This window comes from Peromyscus eremicus, chromosome 1, assembly GCF_949786415.1.
Source record: "Peromyscus eremicus chromosome 1, PerEre_H2_v1, whole genome shotgun sequence".
NCBI classification, from domain to species: domain Eukaryota; kingdom Metazoa; phylum Chordata; class Mammalia; order Rodentia; family Cricetidae; genus Peromyscus; species Peromyscus eremicus.
Genome location: NC_081416.1, coordinates 111,021,184 through 111,036,506, shown reverse-complemented (window position 1 = coordinate 111,036,506; position 15,323 = coordinate 111,021,184).

Sequence of the window (15,323 nt, the reverse complement as noted above, 5' to 3'; positions counted from 1 at the left end):
ATGATATGTAAGCTCCCTATTTGAGCAGATAGGGAAAAAACCAATTAGGTGACAGGCATTACTTTGTCTTCCTAACTCACCCTTCATATCTGGCGTATATGTGTATCAATACTGCTCACCTCATAAAGGAAGTAAACAATACTGCTCGTGCAGAGACTTCAAAACTGACCAAATATAATAATCCAATGCTTAAATAGTGCATAAAGGGTGCACTCTGTTAGTATTAGTATACTAGCACAGTAATTTCTGAAATTTTCTTATTAAAAATTTGGATTCTTGAAATGTGAAGGCTGTTAAGGTCATAAAAAGTCTTGCCATGCAAGGATGAGGACCAGAGTTCAATACCCAAAGCTCACATTTGATAAGTGTTTTTGCATCCCCTTGTAATTCCAACAAGGGGAATGTATAGACAAGCAGATCCCAGGGACTCACTAGGTTAGCCAGTATAGCCACATTAGTGAGTTCCACTCCAGTAAGAGACCCTGTTTCACATAACAGCCTTGTCACACCTAGGCCATGACACTTGAGACTGTCCTCTGGCCTCTACATGCACTTGCATGTACATGTATCCACACACACAAATGAACACATGTACATACTCAAACCAAAACAAAAATGCATAGGTTATCACATCCTAGACCAGAGATGAGGTAGATACATCAATCTTTGTGTTTAACTAGCTCCTCAGGTGCTTAGAGTAAAACAGTCCTATGTCTTATCCAGAGTTCAAGAATAACCAGAACCTTAAGGATCATGATCTCTCTCTCTCTCTCTCTCTCTCTCTCTCTCTCTCTCTCTCTCTCTCACACACACACACACACACACACACCCACATATATGTGGGTGTGTGTGTGTGTGTGTGCGCGCACACGCGCGCGCGTATATATATATACACACACTCACAAGCACACACTCCTATAACTTCAGTTTGGGGGATGAAAGAATGACCTAAGGGTTCCTCACTCACTCTATATTGATTACCTCTTGAAAAACAGAACAATAATCTCAGCCTTCAACAGAACAACCTGCTGCTCTCCTGAGACTGACATAATTCTCATCAAAATATTACATTAACTTTTTCCGTTAGAACATGGACCTGAGTATAGCTTGGGAATCTTCCTCCTCATCTTGTACTGAAATACCACTGGAAATAAATTTATGCAGATGACTATTTTTGTTATGGACTGAAAAATGTGAAGTGCCTTCTACATTTTTCTAGAATCAAGTACCTCACAGAGATATACTGTTCTATTCCTTCAACTTCCTCATTTTTATAAGGTACTCTGAAGTGAAAAAATAATTATTTGGCTGCATGTCATAGGAAGCACAAGGTCTTCGAAAAAGCAGACATTTCTTGTGATAAAATAAAACCACTCACTTTCAGAGGATATTTTTTGGAAAGTTTGCCTTAAGATTTGCTGATATCCATGATTAAAAAAATAAAAAAGAATTAATATTATAGTTTCTGTCTTCAATGGGCAATTTAGCAGCCATGAGCAGCTTTATCTCTCTGATTTGTAAGTGGTTAATACATTGCAGGACCAATCTTCATAGTGGCAAAACAAGAAATGTTTCCTAGCAACATGAAATTACTGACACAAGGATTCAATTTTCAGCATTTTGCACAAAAGGGAAGAAGTTCTCGACGCAAACCGATGGGCGAGCCGAGCTAGAGCTTGGGTGAGTGGGAGATCCCAGCTGGATCAACAACAGAGAGGGAGAACAAGGAATAGGAGACCATGGTAAATGAAGACCACATGAGAATAGGAAGAAACAAAGTGCTAGAGAGGCCCACAGAAATCCACAAAGATACTCCCACAACAGACTGCTGGCAATGGTCGAGAGACAGTCCGAACTGACCTACTCTGGTGATGGGATGGCCAAACACCCTAATTGTCGTGCTAGAAACCTCATCCAACTACTGAGGGATCTGGATGCAGAGATCCATGACTAGGCCCCAGGTGGATCTCTGGGAGTCCAATTAACGAGAATGAGGAGGGTTTATATGAGCGAGAATTGTTGAGACCAAGGTCGGATAAAGCACAGAGACAAATAGCCAAACAAACGGAAACACATGAAATATGAACCAATGGCTGAGGGGTCACCAACTGGATCAGGCCCTCTGAGTGGGTGAGACAGTTGATTGGCCTGATCTGTTTGGGAGGCATCCAGGCAGTGGCACCGGGTCCTGTGCTCACTGCATGAGTCGGCTGTTTGAAACCTGGGGCCTATGCAGGGTCCCTTGGCTCGGCCTGGGAGGAGGGGACTGGACCTACCTGGACTGAGTCCACCAGGTTGATCTCAGTCTGTGGGGAAGGCTTTGCCCTGGAGGAGATTGGAATGGGGGGCGGGCTGGGGGGAAGGTTAGGGAGGGGAGGGGGGAGAACAAGGGAATCTGTGGCTGATATGTAGAACTGAATTGTATTGCAAAATAAAAATTAAAAAAAAAAAAAGGGAAGAAGTTCGTTTTGCAGAAGTGTTGAATAGAAGATTTGTGATATGCGTGGGACCCCAAAGACTAAAAGCTACATCTGTGCCCAGCATACAGCCTGTGATTGGGAACTCAGAACTGTGCCTTTCTTGGCTGAAAAATCTAGAGTCCAAAATACAAAGAACCCCCAAACAACTTTCACATTATTTTGACTCACATGAATAGAGGTGTTTGTAAGGTATTATTCCGATGAAACTCACAGAAATGTCTACAGACACAGGAATTAGAATTGTCTTCACTTCTTCCAAATCCTTGAATTTTCTTATATATTTAGAACCTATTAAATGAGACAAAGTAATCTTGGGGCTAGTTTTTACCTGAGCTTAAAAGAGAGCTAATCTTTGGTGATGGATGCCAGGGGCAAGGTCAACAAAGGAAAATAAAAATGTCCCCTCCAAAGATATTGCTGTATTTTCCAAAAATGGGGTTTCAGGTGTAGTGGTATTTGCTCCGCCCATGACCCTGGGCTATAAGGCCCAAAGGAGATGGTGCTTCCTGTTGTTGTGACCTCTTATAAGGAGTTGGAGAAGGGTCACATGCCCCTTCTCCCTGCTCCTGCCTGTGAGGTAGATTCGCTCCCGGTCAAATCAGAGGACAAATTCTGCTGTCTACTCCATTCTGTAATCGTGAGTGTATTTCCTCAATTTATAGCTCAATAAATTCTGTTACCCATTTAATAGACTCACATGGATTGATTGTTATATTGGGGCATTTTTTAGTTAGAATAACAGCTATTCATGTACTAAAAAAAAATGAAGAAATGAAGATATTTGCTTAAAGTCAGAGTTGGGAAAGTTGAGAAGATAATTCCTAAATTGAACCCTGTCTATAGTGAATGGCATGTCAGTTAATTTGAATGGTTATTAGAAACCTCCAGGCTCACTGTGTGACCTCTGGCAAAATGCAGAAGCATCAGAATGACCACAGTAGATGGGGTGGCAGGGGGTGGTGGTGGGGGGCGAGAGGGAGGAGGGGCAGGAGAAGAAACTGTGGTTGGTATGTAAAATGAAAAAAAAAACTTTTTAAATAAATACAACAAAACAAACAAACAAAACAGAATGACCTAAACTTCCCTGAGGACACAACAATGAACTCATGTCATAGCTATAATAAACAGCAATAACTTAGATGCTTCATTATAAGCCAGACCCAAATAAGCTGCTAATTAAAAATGCACATGTTTCAATTTCTCTCAGATTTCTCATAGTCTTCACAATTTAAAAGACAGCCACAAAACTGCCTATATGACACTTAGGTACTAAACTTATAAAATATAATTAATTTAGAGACAGCATTTAGATTTTTTCATTTAAATAAATCAGTAAATGTAACCTGAGTGTCTTCTCTTTTCTCAAAGAACTTTAAAAATAATAAGACTAGTAAAAATCAAGACTTAAGCCAACTGAAATAAAGGAAACTATGTTGAGTTAGATGTTTAAAAAAAATAACTTTTCACAGTGGAACATAGACTAGCAGCTTTTAAATGACACACTAGCAAAGAGAGAAAACAAAGTAGCATTCCAAGTAGAAGGTCCCAAGTATATAATTAATACAGACATTCATGGGTTTGTGAAAACAGGGATATACTATCATACACAAGGCACATTAGTGCACCCTTGGAATCCTGAGCTTCAGAGTGTTGAGATAGGTGGACCCAGAGTGGAAGCCAGCCTTGGCTACTTAATGAGGCTCCCTTAGTTTGATGTGAAATGTCCCCTTCAGGGTCATATAGTTGAAAACATAATCCTTAGTAGGTGTTGTTGTTCTGGAAGCTTATGGAATATTTAGGAAGTGTCAGTGAGAAAGAGGGGTGGGTGAGGGTCAAACCCCAAGGGTTACAACCCAGCCACTCTTGAGCCCCGGCCTCTCTGCTTCCTAAATACCTATCTAAACAGCCAACCCAGGCTTCAGTTGACACCACAGCCAGACACCATACCTTCCCTCATATGATGGCTTGTATGCCATGACTCATGAGCCTGAATAATCCTCTCTTCCTTTAACCTGCTTCTCATATATTTGGTCCCAGTGAGAAGAAAAGCAACTAACACAGACCTCATCTCAAAAGAAAATACCCATGAATACATAATAAAAAGGTATTTTATGGTCATGAATTGGTTCCTATTTTTCTACTCGGTATTGCATGGTTGAAATTTTAAACAGCTGGGTGTTTGCTTTTATTTCTATTTATTAAAGAAATATTCATAAATAAACTTTAATGACCATTTCCATGTGTTCAGGGTGGCAGTTTGTACTTGCTCAGTGAAAAGAACAGGACCACGGGGCTATAGATTATTGTAATGAACTAATCACTCCTAAGACCCTTGTGGGGAAGAAGAAGGGGTTTATGGGGAGGAGAGGTGAGATAGGGTATATGGCAGAGTCCAACAAGGGCTAAAATTCATTGTATACATGTATGAAACAGTGACCAAAAAAATATGTTATGTTTTTAAAATTAACTTATCATGAAAAGAAAGCAGCAAATGTATGGTAATAGGTTTAACTTAAATATAAATAAAGTAGAAGTTTAAAAATATAAATATAAAAAAATCTAGGAAGTAATCTCCCATGAGTCTCATAGCAACTGACAATCAATCTCAACTTTTCCGAAGGTCTGAACTATCAATGAGAAGGTTTTCTCCTCTCTTCACATGTTTGAGAGCTGAGAGGAATGAGGATTAAAGGTATGAAGATTTAAAGACTAGCTTTTTATTATAGCAATTTCAATTCATAAATGAGTTTCTTTTGCATTACTTCCAAACACAAACGAGATATGCTATGTCACAATTATACAAATCTCCCATCTAACCTTCTAAGTTGAAAAGAATATGAAAGAGCTTGAAAAACGGATAATAACCATAGTACGAAAAAGTTATTATATTTTCTGAATTTTATACCCTCCACATTGCTACAAGGAAAACAAGGAACTTGAAGATAAAAGAGAGAAAAATAAAATTAGTTTGTAGAACAGACCATTTTTATTTTTCCAGAGCTTTCCCTATAGGGAGTTTTTTGCATTCCCTGATTAGTCTTTTAGAAATGAGAGTAATATCTACAGGCTGCTGAAATGGAAAGGTCCCGCTTTGGGGTACAGTTTTCTGTCTTTTTCCCATGTTTTGGCTGTCTTAATTTAGCATTATAAATACAGATGACTCCTCCTCAGGCTATACAAGCTGATGATAAACAGGAGCCATGGCTTAACCTCTTGTTAGAAGCACAATTTAGAAGAATTCTGGGATATAACCGTGGCCAATAAACAAGAAATCCTTAGAAAGTCTCATGTTTAAACTTGTCTTTATATCTAGAGTTGGCTGTAGATTTTCTTTGTAGCCTGAACAAAAAAGCAGTGTACTGTCTTTTCTGAGACTTCTTGACAAATCATTTATACCCTTATTTGAAAAAAAATCTCTGTCTTGTTTTAGATGTGACTCTAGAGAGCAAAATATAGTTTTTAAAAATTAGATCACTGACTTCATCCGTATGAATTGAGTTTATTTTCATAGGCAGATTAGCATCTATATCTGATTAAGTGCTTTTAGCTTCTCGTGCCAACTTTTTGACTCTCATCTTGTCTTCTGTTAAAATGGTCATCTTGGGTAATCACAGTTTTTTCTCCTGCGTCAAATTAGAGGCAGTGTACTCCTTTTCTCCTAGTTTCATGATTTTGTTTAACTTATAAAAGTCTATGTATTATTAATTGCTGACTTTAAATGGAAAGACCAGAATATTTTAATTCTATTCACTATCCCCTCTGGAATGTATGTGTGTATATGAGTATAGATATTCATAAATAGTATATAGGTATATATGTATTTTCAGGTAAATTTTATTTTTGTTTTTTAGTGGAAAGATAAAATTAGGTATTAGTCATGTACCATATGATGTTCGATGTATATGTATCATATGTATAATTGATATATGTAGCATATGTTTATATATACATATATATATATTTGGGTACTAAAATAAAAATTATAAGCACATGAACTGTCTGCTTTATCACTATTTATGATGAAAATTCTTAAAATATACTCTTAGAATTCTTGAGACTATAAGATATTGTTATCAACTACAGTATGCAATGATTCTCTGAACTTATTGTAACATTTGGCCAGTATGTCCTCAGTCCCTTTCTCTACCATTGACCTAACGTTTAGTAACTATATTCTATGACCAACTGCAAAAGTAAACTTCTTGCATATCTCCCTGTTACTGGCAACATAATGTTTTCCAAGATCATCTGTATTCTTATAAATTTCCTTCTGTTTCTGTGTGGCTAGTACTTCAATGTATATTTATAACATATCTTTATCTATTCTGCTGATAGACATTTTGCTGGAGTCTACTTTTTTTCCTTTCTTTTTTTTTTTTTTGTAGTATTAGAAATCAAACACCAGGCTGCACATGTAAAAAACGTGAATTCTACCATTGAGCTACAACTGTGACTCTGGTTTAATTAATCTCTTAGTTAATGTGAATAATGCTTCAATAAACAACACAAAAGTCTATCAAATTGACTGTGGGTATAGATGCTGTAGTTGGGATTGTCATAGATAATCTCACATTTCTGCTTTGATTTGCAAAGAACCTCTATACCATTTTCTACAATAATTGCACTAATTTATCTTCAAATAGTGTGCAATAATTCTCCATTTCCACACCCTCACCAACGTTTTTCATTTTTTATCAGTATGATAACAGCAATTCCAGTATTATCCCTATTTTCTGTTCTCTGGGCCTAGAGGGGGAGGGCTGATGGGAGTTATTTAAAATTGCCATCCCTTCTTCAATTCTCAAGTTGAATAGAAGTCAAGGTCTCGAATTTCCACAATCACACAAATAACTACTGCAAGGAGTAATTAATTATTGGACATTCTTAGCCCCAGTTTCAAGTAGGTTGTTATCAGAGTTCCAAACTTTGACAGGCTTGAAAGCTTCAGTTCAGTACAACTGAAAACCAAAACAAAAAAGAAACAGTGTCTCAATTTATCTATCCCCATTTGATCTGCAAGGAGAAAATATAATTCTGTTTCTGTTAGAGTTCACTTATGATATCAAGTATACCAATACTTTAACAGAGAAATTTCATTGTAAACATTTGTTCACTGGATGGAGAGAACTATAAAGGCAAAGGAGGCAGAAGCATTAAGTGGTGAGTCACAAGTCAGGGGACTTCAGATACAACGGACAGCTTCAGTATGAATGGGCTTCAGCCAATCAGTTGCAGGTGTATAAAGTAGATGTCTCAAAGGAAAAAAGCATTCTGCCTCTAAACTAAATTTGTACTTGAGCCACAAAATAAATTCTTTCCTGGATCTCCATCCCACTAGTTTACCTTTCTGATTCAGAACAGCTTATGGTGTAAGTTTCTAAATCAATTCCTCAAAGTGTGTGTGTGTGTGTGTGTGTCTGTGTGTGTGTGTGTGTGTGCTATCTGTTGTGATGCCAGAATTTAGAAAAAGTTCAATAAATATTTGTCAAAAAAATTAAAGAATTATAGCATTTAAGATGCCTGAGCATTAAACCTCTCCCACAAAATTAAGTGGATATTGTCTTTTCACAGGAAAATGATAGAAAACAAACAATCAAAGTAGGTCATTGCACATGGTACTTGTGTGTCCACCTCAGTGACTCTGTGTGCATGTGTATTCATTTATGTGTATAAAACTTAAAGTTTGTATACAAGTGGACACAAGTAAGTTTGGAGTGAACAGAGATGAGATATACAATGTCTACTAAGCAGACTTTTCCATACTCTAGATACATAAATGTTTTTGGGCTTCAACCTTTTGTTTCTGTTCAGTCAGATAATGAAAGACAATTTACTTAATGTCTTCTGAGCACAAAGTATTGGGTAGAACATGGAGTCAAAATATTGGCATTCAGTTTTGAAATGGGATCTTAAGAGCCATTGGGGGAGTAACAACTTTAACTGAAGACTGGAGTTGCTTGCTAGACAAAGAATCTTTGTGGTTGTCATTATCTCTTTGAGCATATAGGTTTAATTGTAATATATTCAGGAGTGAGACTCCCAATACTGAAAGTCCTGGTCTCCTTACATATTCAAACCTCAAAAATTTGAACTCAAACAGAAAGTTAAAATTAAGATACAGAGAGGGAGAAACATCTGGAAGGTTCTAAGAGCAGACTTCACATGGGAGCAGACTTCACAGGTACATCTGTGGACATGCACACATTTTCTCAGACACAGTGTGCAAGATGGCTGTCAGGAGAGGAAGAACAGCATTCTCACAGAATTATTCTACACCAGAGGACAAAATGTGGAGGTGTAGAGGCTCTTGTCAGGCTTTGAAATCTAATGATGTTTTGAACTTGTTTAAAACAAAAAGCCCTACTGTTTTGTGGTGATATTTTATTTGTGCTTTAATAAATAAAGCTTGCCTGGAGATCAGAGGAAAAACGCCAGCCATTATAAGTAAACAAAGAAGTCAGGCAGTGGTAGTACACGCCCTTAATCCTATCACTTGGCAGGCAGGATCTCTGTGTGTTCAAGGCCACACTGGAAACTGAGCCAGGTGTGGTGGCACATGCCTTAAATTCCAAAACTAGTTAACCATGGAGGTCTGGAGGGCTGTACAGACAGACAGGAAGTAACAGAGCTGTATAGGAATAGGAAGTGATGTAGCTGAACGGAGAGAGTAAATCAGATGGCCAAACAGCAAGGTGTACAGACATGGTAGACAGGAAGTAACTCACATTTGGAAGCTGCAGAGTTGGTAAGGTAAGGTTGGCTGGTGGCTTTCCCTATTTCAATGATTTCTCTAAGGTTTTCACCCCTATATTTGGCTCCATGTTTTTATTTAATAAGACCATTTAAAAATTCATCTACACTGTTGTTTCTTCTTCCTCCTGGTCAGGTGGTAATGTTGACCATAGACCTGTCCCACCACTGTACTGGAGAAATGAAGCTTGTCCTCCAAGTTCCCAGGTCAGTAGGTGAAGAACAGCCATGTCCCATTATGGACCATACCTGTAGTTTCACCCATATGTAATTTTGATGATTTTGATGATCAGATCCATTTTGAGGTGACATTCAAGTGGAATACAGAACTAATGCAGGATAAGATCAAATTATTTAAGAAGAAGTTGGGATGGTGTGAATGTAGCTTATAGTATATATATATATATATATGTGTGTGTGTGTGTGTGTGTGTGTGTGTGTGTGTGTGTGTGTGTGAATTTGAGATATAGCTTAAAATATAAATATGTGTGTGTGTGTGTGTGTGTGTGTGTGTGTATGTGAATTTGAGACATCGACTATACTGGGTAAAATAGTGTCCCTGAAAATTTTACATCTCTACAGAATGTCAGAATATGACTTTATTTAGAAATAGAATCTTTGTAGATATGATTAATTAATTATATGGGGTGAAATAGGTCTAAATCTGATAAGACTGATGTCATTTAAAAAAAGGAAGAGAGACACTGAGTGGCTGCCATGCCCACAAGGAACATGGCTGTGTAAAGACAGAAGGGAAAGTTGCAGGGATGCAATTAAAAACCTAAGAACACCAGTGGTTGCTGCCAGACCACAGAAGCAAGGAAGGAGAGAAGGAACTCTTCAGAGCTTTAAGCTTAGAAAGCACCTTGATTTCAAAGTTTTAGCAGGAGAAGATAAAGTCACTAAGACTGTTACAAAATATCATATAGCCTTGGGAAACTAGCATAAGTATGAGATGCTTGGAGTTTCTGTTATGTAACAGTTTTCATCCTCCTTGTGTGGGTACAGATGTCTGAGATTGTGCCATTGTGTTTGAAGTATATGCTTAACTTTATAAAAGAAAGCAAACTGGCAGTATTTCAAAGCAGTATCTCTTATATTACCAACAGCTTTGTATTCATCTTTTTCCAGTTTTTTCCCTATGCTTGTTATTTCTGTCACTGTAATTTTAGCCTTAAGGGAGGATGTCTCCTGATGTCCCGCTGTGATTTTAATTAATGAAGTATTTTATCAAGTATTTTCCTAAATTTTTACATATTAGCTCATTTGCTACATTTGCAGGTGCTCTTTGTTTGCAGAATTCAAGTCTTTTGTCTCACACCCAGATACACACACACACACACACACACACACACACACACACACACACACAATCTTGTTTCATTTTCCTAACAGTGTCTTCCAAAGGGGTAGCTTTCAGTTTTCATAAAGTCCACTCATCTGTGGTTTTGTTTGCTTGTTTGTATTTGTTTTTTCTTTTATGGTTCTCATTCATTTTTGTTGTTTTTGCTTGTTTATTGTCCTGAAAGCTTACATACAATAAGGCCACAAACATTTTCTATTACTCTTTTATTTCTCAGAGTATTATCAATTCATGTTTGACTTTTAGGTCTATAGTACTTTTAATTTAGTTTTCACTTGTGATGTGAGATGACAGAATTTCCATTACTTATCTGCTCCCTTTGTCCCCCTCAAAGTCCTGTGTACCTATCTGCCTCAGCTCTGAGATCAAGCAGGCACTAAGATAAGCCTCTTTAGAGGCTCATTTGGAGAATCAGCTGAGCACAGAGAAAAGGGAAATAAGACATTGCTATTGAACAGCTCCAAATGTACCCCTACTCACCCACACACCTGCTCCATTTTCTACAAAGCTCCTTCAAGCCTTTAACACCTCTCTGTGTTAAAGATAAGTTTGTTTTCTGGTCTGTCATTGTTGAGACATGACTACGACCATAACTCAGAAACTATGTGTAGGTAATTCACTTGATCTCTGAGCCTAGGTTTCCAGACATTCTAGTCATTACAGCCAAGGTGCTAGTATGATGAAGAAGCTACTATTGGTCCCTCTTGCCTATTAAGGCCAGTGAGGAACCTCTGATGGTGTTATGGTTGCCACAGGACGTAATAGAAGCACAGAGAAAAGTTCTGCAAATTCTCATATGCAAAATCCTAAAACAATAAAATTATTTTTGTTCGAAGTCACTAAGGACTTAGTGTGATCACGTCTTTATGAAATGCTAACAAAACTATTCCCAAGCAATAGCGAACCTCACAGAATAGATTCGCCCAGAATGAGATTAGACCATTCCTACAACAGGAGCTAAGCCTGTACCCTCAGAGCAGAGGCAATCATCTCATAGAAAACTGATTGCTTCCCTTAAGTGATTACAGGGGTAACAACTTCTCCAGAACAGTTCACAGCACTGGAATTGTGGTAATGATCTGTTGTAGTGGTATTTGCTCAGCCCATAACCTTAGGCTATACAGCCCAAAGGAGGCAGTACTTCCTGCTCCCCTTCTCCCTGCTCCTGCCTGTGAGGTGGATTTGCTCCCAGTCAGATCAGAGGACAACTTCTGCTGTCTACTCCGTTCTGTACTGAGTGTATTTCCTCAATTTATGTCTTAATAAATTCTGTTACCCATTTAATAGACTCATGTGGGTTGATTGTAATAATCTGTGACACCAGTCATCTGACCAAGATTATTGACTCTAACCTTCTACAAAGTTTTCCCCCAATAAAATCTCGAAGTTTGTGCAGCACCTAGAAGACACATCTCAGCCACTAGAACCTCTTTTTATGTTCTTCCCAATGGACTCAGACTGGTGAAAATTCCCTTCTTTGCCTTCCTCACCATTTATCTCTTTGTTGTAATTTATTTGAAATTTATTTTCATTTTGTTTTACTTTCGAGACAATCTCATTCTACAAGCTGTGCTTGCCTGATGCTTACTAGCCCAGGTTGCTCTGAAACTGCAGCAGTTTCTTCCTCAGCCTGTGGGAGAGAGGCCTACCCATATCTCTGTGGGAGACATGCTCCCAATTTCTTCCCAGGTTACTCTTGAGGAGGGGAAGTGAGAAATATTTAGATAGAAAGATAGAGGGGAGAGAAACAGATAAAAACACAGGATAGCCTCGGGAGGGCATGGATCAATATCCACCAGCCTCTCCTGTATCTTCTAAAGGGTCCTTTATAGGAATGCCAAGGGGTGGAACAAAAGACCTCCCACTAGAACAGCCAAGTACAGACCATTCCAATCACCTGGTAACCACACATGTGGTCCATCAATTCTCTTATGCAGATCTGTTGGGTAAAGCAAGCTCAGATCTCACTAGGAAACCTGTGTGGGCCTCCCCATCTGCCCATTGATAGTACAAGGATTGTAGGTATGTAACACCACACCCAGTTGAGTGTTTAATGATCTATAAGGAAATATATTAGGAAATCTCAATAGGACAGAATTCTACCATTGCATCTTTTTTAAATTTAGTACATTTGGGGGAAAATGTATAGTCCATTTTTTCTGATGTGTATTTTACAAAAAGTCTGGAAACTATGTGTTATGGGAGAGATACATATCTGGAACCCTTCAGGTCAATTTTGGTCTTAGAAATCACATGCTGCATTAAGATGCTTCTGGATAGACCGATTTCCACATTTTATTTTCTTTTTCAAATAATTTGTTTTTATTCTTTGAAGTTTTATACATTTACAATGTATATTGACCATATCCATCTACTCGCTCCTTCCAACTGCCTCTACTGCTCCCCACCCCTTTTCCTTTCCAACTTTATGCTCTTTTATTTTATTTTTTTATTTTTTAAAAAAGTTCTTTCCTTTTACATACTAACCCTTGTTCCCCCTCCCTCCCCTTCTCCTGCTTCCCACACCTATACCCATCCCTCCCCCATTCCCTCCTCATAGAGGGTAAGGCCTCCCTTGGCTAGTCAACAGAGGCTGGCATACCAAGTTGGGGCTGGACCTAGCCCCTTCCCCCTGCATCAAGGCTGAGTAAGGCATCACATCATAGGGAATGGGTTCTAAAAAGTCAGTTCATGTACCTTGGATAAGATCTGGTCCCATTGCCAGGGCATCAAAAAAACACATCAAGCCACACAACTTTCACCCACATTCAGAGAGCCTAGTACACTCCCACGCAGGCTCCCCAGCTGTCAGTTTAGAGTCCCTGAGCTCCCACTAGCTTGGGTCAGCTATCTCTGTGATTTTTCCCATCATGATTCTGACCCCCCTTGCTCTTCCTCCCTCTCTTCAACTGAACTCCATGATCTTGGCCAAGTTCTTGGCTGTAGGTCGCTGCATCTGCTTCCATCAGTCACTGGATATAGGTTCTATGATGACAATTAGGGTAGACACCAATCTAAGTGCAGGGGAAGGCTAGTTCAAGCACCCTGTCCACCATTGCTATGAGTATTAGCTGAGAACAATCTTGTGAGTTCCTGGGGTTTTCCCTAGCTGCAGATTTCTCCCCGTCCCCTCAATGGTACACTCTGTCACTCTTTCATTGCTCTACCTCCCCGTCTCTTCCCGAACTCGGCCATCTCAAGCCCTCATATTCCCACCTCCCATCCCCTCCCCTCTATTCCTCCCTCCCAGTTTACCCAGGAGATCTTTTTTTTTTATTTTACAATATAATTGAATTCTACATATCAACCACGGATTCCCTTGTTCTCCCCCCTCCCGCTCCCCTTCCCTTCCCCCCAGTTCACCCCCATTCCCATCTCCTCCAGGGCAAAGATTCCCCTGAGGATTGAGATCAACCTAGTAGACTCAGTCCAGGCAGATCCAGTCCCCTCCTCTCAGGCTGAGCCAAGTGTCCCTGCATAAGCCCCAGATTTCAAACAGCTAACTCATGCACTGCTGGCAATGGTCAAGAGAAAGCCCGAACTGACCTACTCTGGTTATAGGATGGCTAAACACCCTAATTGTCATGCTAGAAACCCCATCCAATGACTGAGGGAACTGGATGCAGAGATCCACGGCCAGGCTCCGGGTGGAGCTCCGGGAGTCCAATTGGCGAGAAAGAGGAGGGTTTATATGAGCGAGAATTGTTGAGACCAAGGTTGGATAAAGCACAGAGACAAATAGCCAAACGAATGGAAACATATGAACTATGAACCAATGGCTGAGGGTTACCTAGGAGATCTTAACCCTTTCCCCTTTCTAGGGCAATCCATGTATGTCTGTCCCTCTTAGTGTCCTCCTCTTTATCTAGCTTCTCTGAAGTTGTGGATTGTAGCCTGGTTATCCTTTGCTTTGCATCTAATATTCACTTATTAGTGAGTACATACCATGTTCGTCTTTCTGGGTCTGGGTTACTTCACTTGGGATGATTTTTTTTTCTAGTTCCATCCATTTGCTTATAAATTTCATGATGACATTGTTTTTTACCACTGCATAAAACCCAAGAAAAACCAATCAAGCCGGTGAAGAAAACAGTTCAAGGCTCTTTTATTTTTTAAAATGTTATTAATAATCTCCAGATTCTATTTGTGTTGCCCATACATATGTAAGTATTGGGCTTGCACTGAGGCATGGGCAACATACCAGCACCAGTGAGTGACCGTATAGGAGAATGAATCTCTCTCCTTCAACAGCCATTAACACCTGGTAACTCTTTGCATAGGTGGGACCTCAGGACTCTTCTCCCATCCATGTTGGAATTTTTACTAGCTTGCTCTTGTGAAGGCAATGATAGCTGCTATGAGTTGATGTGTGTATCAGCTGTGTCATTTCCAGAAGTCAGCATTTCACGTATTTACTTCTTATCTGGCACCTCTTACATTCTTTCTTCCCCCTTTTCTATGATATTCCATGAACTCTGGATGCTGGGAGGCTGATATAGATGACATATAAACAGATGAGCACTCAGAGTCATTTATACTTAGCACGTTGAAGGGTATGGGTATCTTCATTTACCATTACGCACTGCAAAAGGCGTTTCTTTGGCTAATTTTGAAAGCAGCACGAATCTGTGGATATAAACAAAAATATTTAGAATACAGACAACATGAATACTTAGATAATCATACAACCTACATCCAGTGACTGATGGAAGCAGATTCAGAGACCCACA